We start from the raw sequence: 14,537 nt of genomic DNA on the forward strand, positions 1-14,537 counted from the left end.
TAAACCACTCTCCCCTGTCTCCTCCACCTTCACCTCCAACAAGTGCGAGGAGCTCATGGACTTCTTTGTCTCTAAGATTGAGACCATCCGATCAGCTGCCTCTGCCACTTCCGTTTCTTCCCCCAGCCCACCTGGTCAAACTTCCTCTAAGGTTCCCCCCTGCCCTAGCCCTGAGCTCACATCTTTCTCCAGTTTCTCTCCGATCTCCCCTCATGACCTCTCTGCACTCGTCTTGTCCATGAGACCCATTTCCTGCTCCCTTGACCCTATTCCTACTAAACTGCTAACCACCCAACTTCCTTTTCTGGCTCCCAGGTTAGCTGACATTGTTAACAGTTCTCCTCAGGTACTGTCTCCCTCTCCTTCAAATCTGACATCATCACCCCCCTCCTCAAAAAAAAAAAAAAAAAAAAAAAAAAAAAAACAATCCTTGACCCCCTCCGTCCTTGCAAACTACCGCCCCATCTCCAACCTCCCTTTCCTCTCAAGTCCTTGAACATGTTGTTGCCTCCCAAATCCATACCCGTCTTTCCCAGAACTCCATGTTTGAATCCCTCCAATCTGTTTTCTGCCACTGCCACAGTACCGATACGGCTCATCAAAGTCACAAATGACATCCTATGTGACTGTGACAAAGGTAAACTATCCCTCCTCGTCCTTCTCGACCTGTCCGCAGCCTTTGACATGGTTGACCACTTCATCCTCCTCCAACACCTCTCCGTCATCCAGCTGGGTGGGGCTGCACTTGTCTGGTTCCATTCTTAGCTATCCAGTCATAGCCAGAGAATCACCTGCAATAGCTTCTCTTCCTGCTCCCACGTCGTTACCTCTGGTGTCCCCCAAGGATCTATCCTTGGCCCCCTCCTATTTCTCATCTACATGTCGCCGTTTGGCGACATCATCTGAAAACACGGCGTCAGTTTCCACATGTACACTGATGACACCCAGCTCTATCTCACAGCTCTTCTCTCTAAATTGTCAGACTGCTTGTACAACATCCAGTACTGGATGAGCAGAAATTTTCTCCAATTAAATATTGGGAAGACCAAAGCCATTGTCTTCGATCCCTGCCATAAACTCCATTCCCTGGCCACCGACTCCATCTCCCTAGCATCTGCCTGAGGCTGAACCAAACTGTTCGCAACCTTGGTGTCATATTTGACCCTGAAATGAGCTTCTGACCGCACATCCACGGCATAACTAAGACCACCTATTTCCACCTCCGTAACATTGCCCGTCTCCGCCCCTGCCTCAGTTCATCCACTGCTGAAGCCCTCATCCATGCCTTTATTACTTCTAGACTTGACAATTCCAACGCACTGCTGGCTGACCTCCCACGTTCTGCCCTACGTAAATTTAAGGTCATCCAAAACTCGGCTGCCCATGTCCTAACTCGCACCAAGTCCCGTTCACCCATCATCCCTGTGCTCGCTGACCTACATTGGCTCCCAGTTAAGCAAAGCCTCGATTTTAAAATTCTCATCCTTGTTTTCAAATCCCTCCATGGCCTCGCCCCTTCCTATCTCTGTAATCTCCTCCAGCCCCCCTGAGATATCTGCACTTCTCTAATTCTGCCCTCTTGAGCATCCCTGATTATAATCGCTCAGCCATTGGCGGCCGTGCCTTCAGCTGCCTAGGCCCTATGCCCTGGAATTCCCTCCCTAAAATGTCTCTGCCTCTTGACCTCTCTTTCCTCCTTTAAGACGCTCCTTAAAACCTATCTCTTTGACCAAGCTTTTCGTCATCTGCCCTAATTTCTCCTTATGTGGCTCGGTGTCAAATTTTTGTTTTATAACACTCCTGTGAAGCGCCCTGGGAAGTTTTACTACGTCGTCATTGTTGTTCACATGCTGAGTTTCATGAAATAAACAGTCATGTTGTAAAAGGCAGTAACATGACAAGCAGACCCTATTGTTTGCAACTAATAAAGTTTATTTCTAGATTGGGTAGAGTTACAAAGCACAGCAAATCAAGCTAATACTCAAGTACCGGGCAAATACATACAGTACAAAAAAATCTGAGGGTAAATGCCCTCAAAGCAATTTTCCAGTAGATAGAATATGAAGTAGTACTGACATGGTGAAACAAACCATTAATTCCACTTGTCCTACTTTCAGTGGCAGATTATCGACTTCTTCAGTATTCCTCGGGTAGGGATCATCATGTAAAATATATTCGTCTCTATGAGCCCTTTCACCTGATCAGATTTTTAGCAAAGAAATGAAGAACTACAGTGGCAATCTTTTTTGTTTTAACCTACTTATTTTCTTCGAAATGGAGTAACAGGTTTTTAATCATAATCAACTTTCAAGGATACAATGGGACAACGCTTGTGGATTTGGAACAGTTCACCAGCTCCATTTTGCAAATGCCTACCAGGTATCTTTAGCTTGTAACAGTAGCAAAACCACAGTGGAGTCTTTCCTCGTGCAATGGTGAAATTCATGTTAACAGTCCCCAACATCTAAATTGGATGGAACACTGAATTGCCAATTGCAGAATATAGGACCTGGTACTTGCATTGAAAGCTGCCATTGGCACTTTCATTTCACAAGAACAAAGCTAACTAACCACCAAAATCATCTTTTTAACCCTGTTTTTATTTTCCATATAATTAATGTTTTGTGTCTGCAGTCTCTACTTTATCGCCATTCATTGGTTAATAAAGCTTAATAAATCCTTGCGTATTTTCTGATTGGTTGTCATTTATCTAATTAATTGCTTTCCACAAAAGATCCTTTCTAATTAATGAGGGAGCAATGATAACCAATCACATTTCCTTCTCAAGATTCAGGCGCTATCACAGTTCCCCACCTAGCTATGACCCTAATAAAATTAATCACATAATAAATACGTCCTGTCAACGCATGATAGGATATATACTTCACCAGACCTTATCATTCTTAAACCCAGGTGCACCTTCACTTTTAACGGGCAGCACCATACTTGCCTACATGCCTGTAATCAACAGCCTGCCCAAACAGGTGCAACATGAAGAACACACAGGCTGGAATTTTTTGTACCTGATCAGGTGCGGGCGGTTGACGTGGCGGGTTGTGACCCCGTTGTTGCTTCCATCCCGCTGCAGAAAATGACTCTTCGATAATGGGGGCTATTAAGCCTGCCCTACGCGTTACCCGACCCAATTAAATGGTGCGGGTCTGATGACGTCATCCATGACGCCTTTTCAGCCGGTATATTTAAAGGAGCCATGGCCACATTGCATTTGAAGGTTCATGTAGGAGTGTGCAGACAGCACACAGGAGGTTTTTATTGCTCCAAACGGTTGGCGAGATGACCGCATAGAGGCAGAGGGCTGCACCCAGGTTCTCCAATGACTGCCTCCATATCCTTGTGGAAGGAATCAGAGCACGTAGGGAGGTCCTCTTCCCTGCCAATGGGTGGAAGAGACCTCCCCAGGAGACAAGAGGAGCCTGGCTCCAAATTGCAGAGGAGGTCAACAGCAGGGATGTGGTCAGGATGACCTGGCTGCAGTGCTGGAAACGTTTCAATGATCTCATTAGATCAGGAGAGGCGAGTACAAAGCCACACTCAACTTCATCCTGCTCTGCCTCTCATCACATCCCCATCACTCTGCCTTCCCAACCCTACTCTTGCACATCCTTACTTACCCCAACATACTTTGCACACCCACCCATCCCTCCCTCTCTATCTACATTATCACATCCCCATCTTACTAGCCACCCCTCACACTCAGCCTCATCCTAATGCAATCATACCAACTAACAACACGCAAGGAGGCCACTAGGCATTGCCACCCCACTCCATCATAGTCTCCCTCTAAAGATGTAATCCATCCATTCCTTACACTCATTCCATCACTCTCACTCAACCTTCTCTTTCCCTCTTTGCAGGAGAAGAGAGCAGAGAGGGAGAGAACTGGAGGTGGGCCTCCATCATTTGCCACCCTCAACAGCAGAGGAGGCTGCATTGGAAGTTTCGGGAGTGGCCGAGCAGCTGGAGGTGGGACACGGAGAGAGGGGGACATCTCAACAACCTGGTGACAGGATTACATATCATACACATAGCTACATGGCATACATCAGTCACTCATATGGGGACTGATGTTATCAGCCACTAAATGGTCATCATGTGCATAATGATATGTGCACCCATTCTTCATATGGCATATCTAACTCATCTCTTTACTCTCCCACAGGACCATCAAGAGGCCCCCCCCCCCCCAACTGCCCAGGAGGAAGAGCAAGATGACGACTTCGAGGAACCTCCAGCCTCTGAGGGCGCAGTGTCACTAGACATGAGCGTACCCAGCATCAGCGCAGAGACGCACACTTCGTTGGGTCCAAAATGAGATAGAGTAGTGTTGTCACCTGGTCCATCACAAGTCAAAAATGAGCAAGAGAAGATGGTGGAGACAGGGAGAGCAGTGGAGACTCCTTGCCGGAGGGTGCAGGACGCTCCCAGCTGTGCTTAGCTGCATGCAGATGCTGAGCCTCGGGCCATCCAGAAAGCAGGTGATACTGGAGTGCAGCAAGAGGTGCAGGAGACTGACAGGTTTTGCAAGCGCGATGTCTGCAAATGTTAAGAGAATGGAGGAGGCCATCTCCAACATGAGCACCACCGTGTCGCAGGTGATGGTGACTGTAGGCTCTTCCATGGATAGGGTGGCTACCTGCATGGAGCAGCTAATGTGCCATTTACAGGAGCACATGGTCTCTATGGAAAATAGATGGCAGAAGCTCATGCATCTGTCTCGGAGGGATATCAGTTTAGATGTGGGTCCTCATGGCCCCACTGATGTGCAGCAATGAACATACAGAATGAAATCAGTATTTGTAGGGAAATGGTGTTAGGGAAATTGCCGGGATTGAAGGCCGATAAATCCCCAGGGCCTGATAATCTACATCCTAGGGTGCTTAAGGAAGTGGCCCTAGAAATAGTAGATGCGTTGCTGGTCATCTTCCAAAATTCTATAGACTCTGGAACAGTTCCCATGGATTGGAGGATAGCTAATGTAACCCCACTATTTAAAAAAGGTGGTAGAGAGAAAACGGGGAATTATAGACTGGTAAGTCTGACATTGATAGTGGGGAAAATGCTAGAGTCCATTATAAAAGATGTAATAGCAGAGCACTTGGAAAACAGTGACAGGATCGGACAAAGTCAACATGAATTTACAAAAGGTAAATCATGCTTGACTAAACTATTGGAATTTTTTGAGGATGTAACTGGTAGAATAGATAAGGGAGAACCAGTGGATGTGGTGTATTTGGACTTTCAGAAAGCTTTCGATAAGGTCCCGCACAAGAGATTAGCGTGCAAAGTTAAAGCACATGGGATTGGGGGTAAGGTACTGATTTGGATAGAGAACTGGTTAGCAGACAGGAAGCAAAGAGTTGGAATAAATGGGTCTTTTTCCGAGTGGCAGGCAGTGACTAGTGGGGTACCGCAGGGATCAGTGCTAGGACCCCAGTTATTCACAATATATATTAATGAACTAGACGAGGGAACTAGATGTAATATCTCCAAGTTTGCAGATGATACAAAGCTGGGTGGGCATGTGTGCTGTGAGGAGGATGCAGAGAAACTCCAGTGTGATTGGGCAGATGCATGGCAAATGCAATATAATGTGGATAAATGCGAGGTTATCCACTTCGGTGGCAAAAACAGGAAGACAGATTATTATCTGAACGGCAATAGATTGGGAAAAGGGGAAGTGCAACGAGACCTGGGTGTCCTTGTGCACCAGTCGCTGAAGGTAAGCATGCAGGTGCAGCAGGCGGTTAAGAAGGCAAATGGTATGTTGGCCTTCATAGCGAGAGGATTCGAGTACAGGAGCAAGGATGTCTTGCTGCAGTTGTACAGGGCCTTGGTGAGACCACACCTTGAGTATTGTGTGCCGTTTTGGTCACCTTATCTGAGGAAGGATGTTCTTGCCATGGAGAGAGTGCAGCGAAGATTCACCAGACTGATACCTGGGATGGCAGGAATGACGTATGAAGTGAGATTGGGTCGATTAGGCTTATATTCGCTAGAGTTTAGAAGAATGAGGGGATCTCATTGAAACTTTAAAAATTCTAACAGGACTAGACAGACTAGATTCAGGAAGGATGTTTCGGATGGCGGCGTAGTCCAGAACCAGGGGTCACAGTCTAAGGATAAGGGGTAAGCCATTTAGAACTGAGATGAGGAGGAATTTCTTCACCCAGAGAGTGGTGAACCTGTGGAATTCTCTACCACAGAAGGCAGTTGAGGCCAATTCATTAAATATTTTCAAGAAGGAGTTAGATATTTTCCTTAAGGCTAAAGGGATCAAGGGATATGGGGAGAAAGCAGGGACAGGGTACTGAATTTGGATGATCAGCCATGATCTCATTAAATGGCGGAACAGGCTCGAGGGGCCGAATGGCCTACTCCTGCGCCTATCTTCTATGTTTCTATGCAAGCTGCTCTCCAGCTCCTTGCTAGCAGAGAAGTGCGGGTGGCCTATGAGAGGGATGACAGTGAGAGGGAAGTGTGGGCTCCTCTCAAAGCGCTTACACTTCTACCCTGTTGCCACCCCCTCAGTCAGAGCCCCAGATGGCTCCTCGAATCGCGATGGCTGAATCTGCCCCTGCACAGTCGCAGGAGGAGCAGATTTTGGTGGGGCCATCACAGGCTCCAAAACCCAGAGGAGGTCCGCCAAAAGTGTCTAAGCAGTCGCAGCAGGGAATTGAGGAGGCTGCCTCTACCTCTGCTGAAGCCACAGGGGTAGCACCTCGTAGAAGCACGTGGAAGAGAAAGATGACGCACAAGTAAATTCACAAGGGTAGCCACTTGGATGTTTTAGTCAATGTCAATGGCAAGTTTCTGTTAATGTATTGTCAACCGTTAAAATTTTTATTTTCACCACTTTCCCATCTTGAACACATTTGTGTGCACCTTTGGAAGTGACTTAGTGAGTTGCAGTGACTGGTGAGACATAACGGAACCTCCAGCAATGGTGGTCAGTGTGAAAGTAATGGCTTGGTTATTGTAGGGATCCTTTATGGTGTTGCTGTGGGGTGGTGCCAACCTGGCGCAGCATGTGGCAGTCATATGGGTGTACAGCGTAAAGTTAAGTAAATCTGGACATGATGAGGCCATCCCTGGTCTCCCAGGCAACAATGTGCTCGGGTGCTGATGCCCTCTGTCAGCGTCGGGTGGCTGTGGAGAAAGTTGGTGTTGGTGCTGCTGGTGTTGGGGCTCATCGTGGTCAGATTCTGAGGACCAAGGTGAGACAGTATGAATGGCACCCATGCTGATGGAATAGATGGCAGGTCAAGTAGCGTTGACAGAAGCAATCTGTCAATGGTGAGAGAGGTTCTTACAATGAGGTGACACTGGATGGAGACTTTGCTGGAAACAGTTGCAGCTTGCAGAACGTTAAATCTGTGCTGGCAATGTAGTCAGCAACAGCTTCTGCCTGAGGAAGTGATCAGCTGTGAGGTCGGATCTTTTATAGTACATTTGATACTATCAGGTAATCAGCTGGAGCAGTGGCTGCTCAATTCCCACCTCAGGTTGACGGATGTGGTTTCCGAGCTGCGTGAATCCTGTGGCCATGCAGGGAAATTTGAAATGTAGGGCGTCAAAGGCTCTTAAGTGCCTGACAACAAGCTTATAATGATTTCAGTTAAGACGTCCACCTCTGTCGGTTGGGTCTCTGCCGCACCAGCAAACGCGCCCGAGGGAAAGGCGCGTGGGGGCGGGATGACAACAGGTTCCGACCCGCTCTGACTTTTTTCAAATTTCCCACCAAAACCCGCCTCCAATCACTGCCACACGGACCCCAGAAAGTTCCGGTCATAATCTATACTGCTACATATCACACTTTCAATGGGATGTAAACACAAATATATTTTGGGGATCTCCGTATAAACTTCAGCTCTACTTCCTGCAACAGGGAGACGTAAAGTCTCCATGCATATATCTGACAAAAAATGAAGCATTTTTTTGTTGTATGATGTAACTGCTATCGGCTCTTTTTTTTTAATCATGGCCTATTTTAGGGTTTAAAAACCAGGATCACTCGCACAAACTGACCCAGCATTTTTGATGCACTAGAAACAGAATATAAATGTTCTCTCTTCAAGAACTTGAGAGAGGAGGAAGCTATTCAATACACATATCTTGTGGGTTTTACTTGAATATATGTTTGTTTGGTAGCTGACTGAATTTTGGGAATACTTTTAAATTTCCTTTGCCCCAGTCATTTTTTCAGCCTATCTTTTTCAAATTGAGCAGTCCATCTGAGAGCACCAGAAAGCGGAGAGGCCAGAGAGTCTGTGGAAGGTCAACAAAAAACTGCCACATGAAGATTAATATTCAAGGATCTTGTGTCTGCTCCAGGTTACATTGCAGTTTAGTGCAGCAAATGCAAATTATTTTCTGTCCCCTGAACCGGGATAGTTAAGCCTGTAACTACTGTAAATTTACAGTGTGTTATTGCCATTCGCTTATTCATTTACTGTTGGAAAAACCACTTGGAAGTTTATAGCCAAAGCTACAGTCTAATGAGGCATTTATTTTGGCACCTGCCAAAGTCGAGGAACAGCACATGATACAACCAGCCAAGTCCAACTGACTCAGGATTTCTGTTTGACCACTCAGCTTGCTAGCTATTGGGCAGGTAAAAGCACACTCTGGTCATAGGAAGTGCTGGCTCACCTATGGGAGTAGTCTGAGACACTGAACCCGAGCGAAATCTATCTAGAGTAAAAGCCCAAAAATGTAACCACTACAACATGATAAGCGATGGTCATGCCTGCCTTCATGTACTTCAAATAATCAATAAAAATAATAACTAGAAACCAGGGCTTTTGTCTAGAAAATACCCTAGTGTGAAATACTTGAGAGCAAAGGTAGAGAGACCTTTTTGTGGGATTCTTTTTTCTTCAGATAGCTTTAGTTTCAATGATATATATTATTGAATTCGGTTCTTTGGTAAAGCACTGCTTTGTATTACAAATTCTTGCCCTAGTTTGAATTACTCTGTCTACAGTGTCTGAATCATTATCACGGTTACGTACGTTTGTCACATTGTAAATCTGCTCAAAGCTGATGTACTGCACAGTTCTTTGTGTCCCTCTCTGCTAATTAGGATACAGAACACCGTGAATGAATTGATGACCCTCCCTTGTAGCAGGGGATTGGTTCAAATTCTGTGAAGATTCAACAGTGGCTACAACTAGCCCCACCCAAATCAGTACTCCAGTCTGACTAGAAGCTAGTGCGTTTATCTGCCCTCGTCAGAGCCAATGTTCAGTACAATTCAACTGTACAGCTTGTAAATCGTAAATGTTAGGTGCCTTTTGTTATGGCCGCATTTGTGTCGGTAAGTATTCAACCTTTTTAAAACTAGTGTATTTAGTTATTTACAATTACCTGCAGACAAATTATGGTATTTATGTGAGCTAGCACTATAATTAACAGGATGCCAAATAGAAACATGCATTTTAAAATGAGCCCTTTAATGCTGCATGAAAGGTTTGAGTAGAATCTGGTTCAAGTGGATAAAAATGGAAATTTGCTATTCTGTGCAGCTAAATAAAATTGAACTGACCTTCAGATGTAAGCATGCAGTGCACGTCTGTTCATCCAAGCACTCCGGAGAAACCCATTGGGTTTAGATAACGAAGTGCATCAAAGAGTTTGACAGGCTGTCGGGAGCATGCTGTGTTCAGTAGGTTCTTTGCCACAAATAATAAAAATCTGCCTACAGGAATATTTATAGAATTTGTGTATGATCATGTCTGTGCAGTGCTTAGGAGTTTGTTAAAATAAAACTGATTTTTTTTTACTATATCTCTGTATTAGCCATATAATGCCAGTCCCCAGGGCCATTTAATATATGCTGTATATATTCAGACTGAATGGTAACCTAGATAGACTGTACTTTGATTCACTACCACTTGGCAATGAGTTTAGTGATGTATACTTGTTGTACAGTAATATATCGTTGCTTAATGTGACATCTGTACATTGAGGCTGTTTAATTTGCATGCTGCATAGTGCGTATTAGTAATTGTTTCCTAGCATCAAGATGTCTCTGATTCATTCTACTCTACGTTTAGAAAAGAACAATGATTAATGTTATGTCATAAAATAGTCATAGAAAAATACAGAAATAAGCCATTCAGTTCATCAAATCTGCACCAGTATTTTTCCCCACGAGCCACCTCGTATAATCCCACTACACTACCAACCCATACCCCTTAATAATCCCCCACCGCAGCACGGTGGCATAGTGGTTAGCACTGTTGCCTCACAGCGCCAGGGACCCGGGTTCGAATCCAGCCTCGGGCGACTGTCTGTGTGGAGTTTGCACATTCTCCCCGTGTTTGCGTGGGTTTACTCCGGGTGCTCCGGTTTCCTCCCACAGTCCAAAGATGTGCGGGTTAGGTTGATTTGGCTATGATAAATTGACCCTTAGTGTTAGGGGGATTAAATACGTGGGGTTACGGGGATCGGGTGGGATATGTGTCGGTGCAGGCTCGATGGGCCGAAATGGCCTCTATCTGCACTGTGTGGTTTCTGTGATCTGTGAAAATGGACTCTGCTTCAACAACGGTTTGTGACAAGAGAATTCCACATTTATACTCTAAAATCTATATAAAGATTTTTTTCCCCATCTTTTTCTAAATCTAAAATGCAACGATTCTAATTGACATTTTACTTTAAACTGCTGTATGGGTATTATCTATTGAGCTTCCAAGTCTATCACAATTTCCTATCCAATAATATATTATTCCTTTCATTTTTGTTCACTGCACACCTACTTCACTGTTGAGTACTGCATTTGATTATGCAACAAATCTCGTGGGCTGGAATTGAAGCTGCACATGGCCCTTAACAATGGAACAGAGTTATAAGCTTGAATTAATTTCCTGTCATCAAATACTGTTAGTTCAAAAAATACATTCACAAAAGGAAAGTAATCTTCCAAGCCCTTATGATTTTTTTTCTGGCAATGACTCGTTGCTGACATTTAATTCATTGGCTCTGGTCACCCTTTGGTACCACACTTATTCATGTGTGGGACTTGATGGTGTTCATCAGGCTATTCGGACTCAAGGGACATCACCATTGAGCACTAATGTCTATTCGCCTACATTTCCAACAGTTTTTATTGGGTAGCGAGTAGTGACCACCCAGTCTCCCCCTCCCTAGCCCAGGGGGTGCTAAGGCCAATTGTAGCTCTCTTACCAAGGCCCTGTTCAGGTAGATGTAAAAGATCTTCATGGCACTTTTACCAAAGAAGTGCAGGGGGTTCTCTCAGTATTCTTGCCTACATTCTTCCCTCAACCAACACTACCAAGAACAGGTTAACTGATCATTCACTCATTGATGTTTGTTGGACCCCAGTGTGCACGCTGCCATGTTTGCCTGCATATCAACAGTGATTACACTACAACAAACGTTGTTTGCTGTGAAGTGCTTTGGGATATCCTGTGGTTGTGAAAGTTACTGTATAAATTCATGTTCTTTTTCTGACATTATGGGGTCAATTTTTGTCTTTAGTGCTTCCGGCACAGTGCTTCACAAGTTGGAAGCGGACATTGGGAATTTGGGCACCCTCAATTTCCAGCATGCGCTCCCAGTGCACAAAGCTCTGCTAGAGCACTAAAAATGAAAATGTTACTTTATTGTTTCTTCGAGATGAGTTGTGTGTTTCACCTGGAATTAATTTTGGTAGAAAATTAAGAAACAATGGGGAAAACCCAACAATAGACCAATTTATAATGGAGACATGAATCCAGTATTACTTTAAAATTATTCAGTTATTTGAAGGACTTGTATTAAATTGTACTGGTGCTAATCTGCTTATGAATTTTTATCATGTACAATTCAGGTTCCCCACTTGCATTCACGGGATGTGGGTGTCGCTGGCAAGGCTAGTATTTATTGTCCACCCCTAATTGCCTTTGAGAAGGTGGTGGTGAGCCATCTTCTTGAACCACTGCAGTCCGTGTGGTGAAGATATTCCCACAGTGCTGTTATATAGGGAGTACCAGGATTCTGCCCAGCGACTATGAAGGAACGGCGATATATTTCCAAGTCAGGATGGTGTGTGACTTGGAGGGGAACTTATAGGTGGTGGTGGTCAATGTTCCCTGTGAACTGCGTTTTATTCTGCACGGCCTGTTTCTTTTAGTCCCTTATAAATTTCCACACATGCGTGGTATTTACAATGCAGAAGCCAGTGAGCAGCCTGCGCGGGAACATTCCCATTACTGTGCGGCCGCACAGTTTAGAAAGAACATTGATGGTGGTTCCATGTACCTGCCGCCCTTGTCCTTCTAGGTGGTAGAGGTCACGGGTTTGGGAGGTGCTGTTAAAGAAGCCTTGGCAAGTTGCTGCAGTGCATCTTGTAGATGGTGGAGGGAGTGAATGTTTAAGGTGGTGGATGGGGTGCCAATCAAGCTGACTGCTTTGTCCTGGATGATGTCGAGCTTCTTCTTGAGTGTTGTTGGAGCTGCACTTTTCCAGGCCAGTAGAGAGCATTCCATCACACTCCCGACTTGTGCCTTGTAGATAGTGAAAGGTTTTGGGGAGTCAGGAGGTGAATCACTTGGTGCAGAATACCCAGCCTCTGACCAGCTGTTGTAGCCACAGTATTTGTGACTAGTCCAATTAAGTTTCTGGTCAATGGTGACCACCTTCTAGGATTCTACGATGGTAATGCCGTTGAATGTCGAGGGCGGTGGTTAGACTCTCGCTTGTTGGAAATAGTCATTGCCTGGCACTTGTGTGGTGCAAATGTTACTTGCCACTTATTAGCCCAAGCCTAGGTATTGTGCATGCCTTGCTGCACTCGGGCACAGACTGCTTCATCATTTGAGATATTATGAATGGAACTGAACATATGCAATCGGCAGCGAACATCCCCACTTCTGACCTTATGATGGAGGGAAGGTCTTTGATAAAGCAGCTGAAGATGGTTGGGCCGAGGACTCTACCCTGAGGAACTCCTGCAGGGATGGCTTGGGGCTGAGATGATTGGCCTCCAACAACCACAACCATCTTCCTTTGTGCTAGGTATGATTCCAGTCAGTGGAGAGTCTTTCCCCGATTCCCATTGGCTTCAATTTTATTATGGCTCCTTGGTGCCACACTCAGTCAAATGCTGCCTTGATATCGAGGGCAATCACTCTCATCTCACCTCTGGAATTCAGCTCTTGTGCATGTTTGGACCAAGGCTGTAATGAGGTCTAAAGCCAAGTGGTCCTGGTGAAACCCAACCTGAGCAGCGGTGAGCAGGTTATTGGTGAGTAAGTGCTGCTTGATAGCACAGTCATGTGAGTTGGTAGCATCCTCACGTCTGAGTCAGAAGGTTGTGGGTTCAAGTCCCACAGCAGAGACTTGAACACAAAAATCTAGGCTGACACTCCAGTGCAATACTGAGGGAGTGCTGCACTGTCGGAAGTGCCATCTTTTAGATGAGAGGTTAAACCGAGGCCCCGTTTGCGCTCTCAGGCGGATGTAAAAGATCCCATGGCACTATTTTGAAGAAGAGCAGAAGAGTTATCCCCGGTGTCCTGGCCAATATTTATCCCTCAATCAACATCATTGGTCATTATCACGTTGCTGTTTGTGGGAGTTTGCTCTGCGCAAATTGGCTGCCGCGTTTCCTACATTACAATGGTGTCCATACTTTAAAAAGTACTTCATTGGCTGTAAAGCACTTTGGGAAGTCTGGTGGTAGTGAAAGGTGCTCTATAAATGCAAGACTTTCTTTTTCACTGTCGATGACACCTTTCATCACTTTGCTGATGATTGCAAGTAGGCTGATGGGGCGGTTATTGGCCATAATGGATTTATCCTGCTTTATATGAACAGGACATGCCTGCGCAATTTGTCGGGTAGATGCCAGTGTTGTAGCCGTACTGGAACAGCTTGGCTAGAGATACTGCTAGTTCTGGAGCACAAGTCTCCAGCATGCAGCACTACAGCCGGAATATTATCAGGTCCCATAGCCTTTGGTGTATCCTGTGCGCTCAGCTGTTTATTGGTATCTTGTGGAGTGAATCTAATTGACTGAAGACCGGCATCTGGGATAGTGGGCACCTCAGGTGGATTATCCACTCGGCACTTCCGGCTGAAGATGGTTGCGAACGCTTTTCTTTCAGCCTTGACTTTTGCACTCGTGCTGGGCTCCGCCATCGTTGAGGATAGCGATGTTCATGGAGCCTCCTCTCATTAGTTGTTTAATTGTCCACCACCATTCAAGGCTGGATAGAACAGGACTGCAGAGCTTTGATCTGATTCATTGGTTGTCAGATCGCTTGGCTATAGCATGCTGCTTCCGCTGTTTAGCATACATGTAGTCCTGTGTTGTAGCTTCACCAGGTTGGTACCTCATTTTCGGGTACGCCTGGTGCTGCTCCTGGCATGCTCTTCTACACTCCTCATTGAGCCAGGGTTGGTCGACTGGCTTGATGGTAATGGTAGAGTGAGGGATATGCCAGCCCATGAGGTTACAGATTGTGGTGGAATACAATTCTGCTGCTGCTGATGGCCCACAACGTCTCATG

The 14,537-nt window shown here is 45.5% G+C and overlaps 1 protein-coding gene across 3 annotated transcripts in view; it reads left to right on the top strand.

Moving 5' to 3' along the window:
- rmp24 (ribonuclease MRP subunit p24) overlaps window positions 1-14,537 on the top strand; it is an 86,740-nt gene that overhangs the window by 50,569 nt on the left and 21,634 nt on the right. The window lies entirely within an intron of this gene.

This window comes from Somniosus microcephalus, chromosome 5 (assembly GCF_052327205.1).
Source record: "Somniosus microcephalus isolate GS21.2 chromosome 5, FLI_Smic_1.0, whole genome shotgun sequence".
In the NCBI taxonomy this organism is placed as follows: domain Eukaryota; kingdom Metazoa; phylum Chordata; class Chondrichthyes; order Squaliformes; family Somniosidae; genus Somniosus; species Somniosus microcephalus.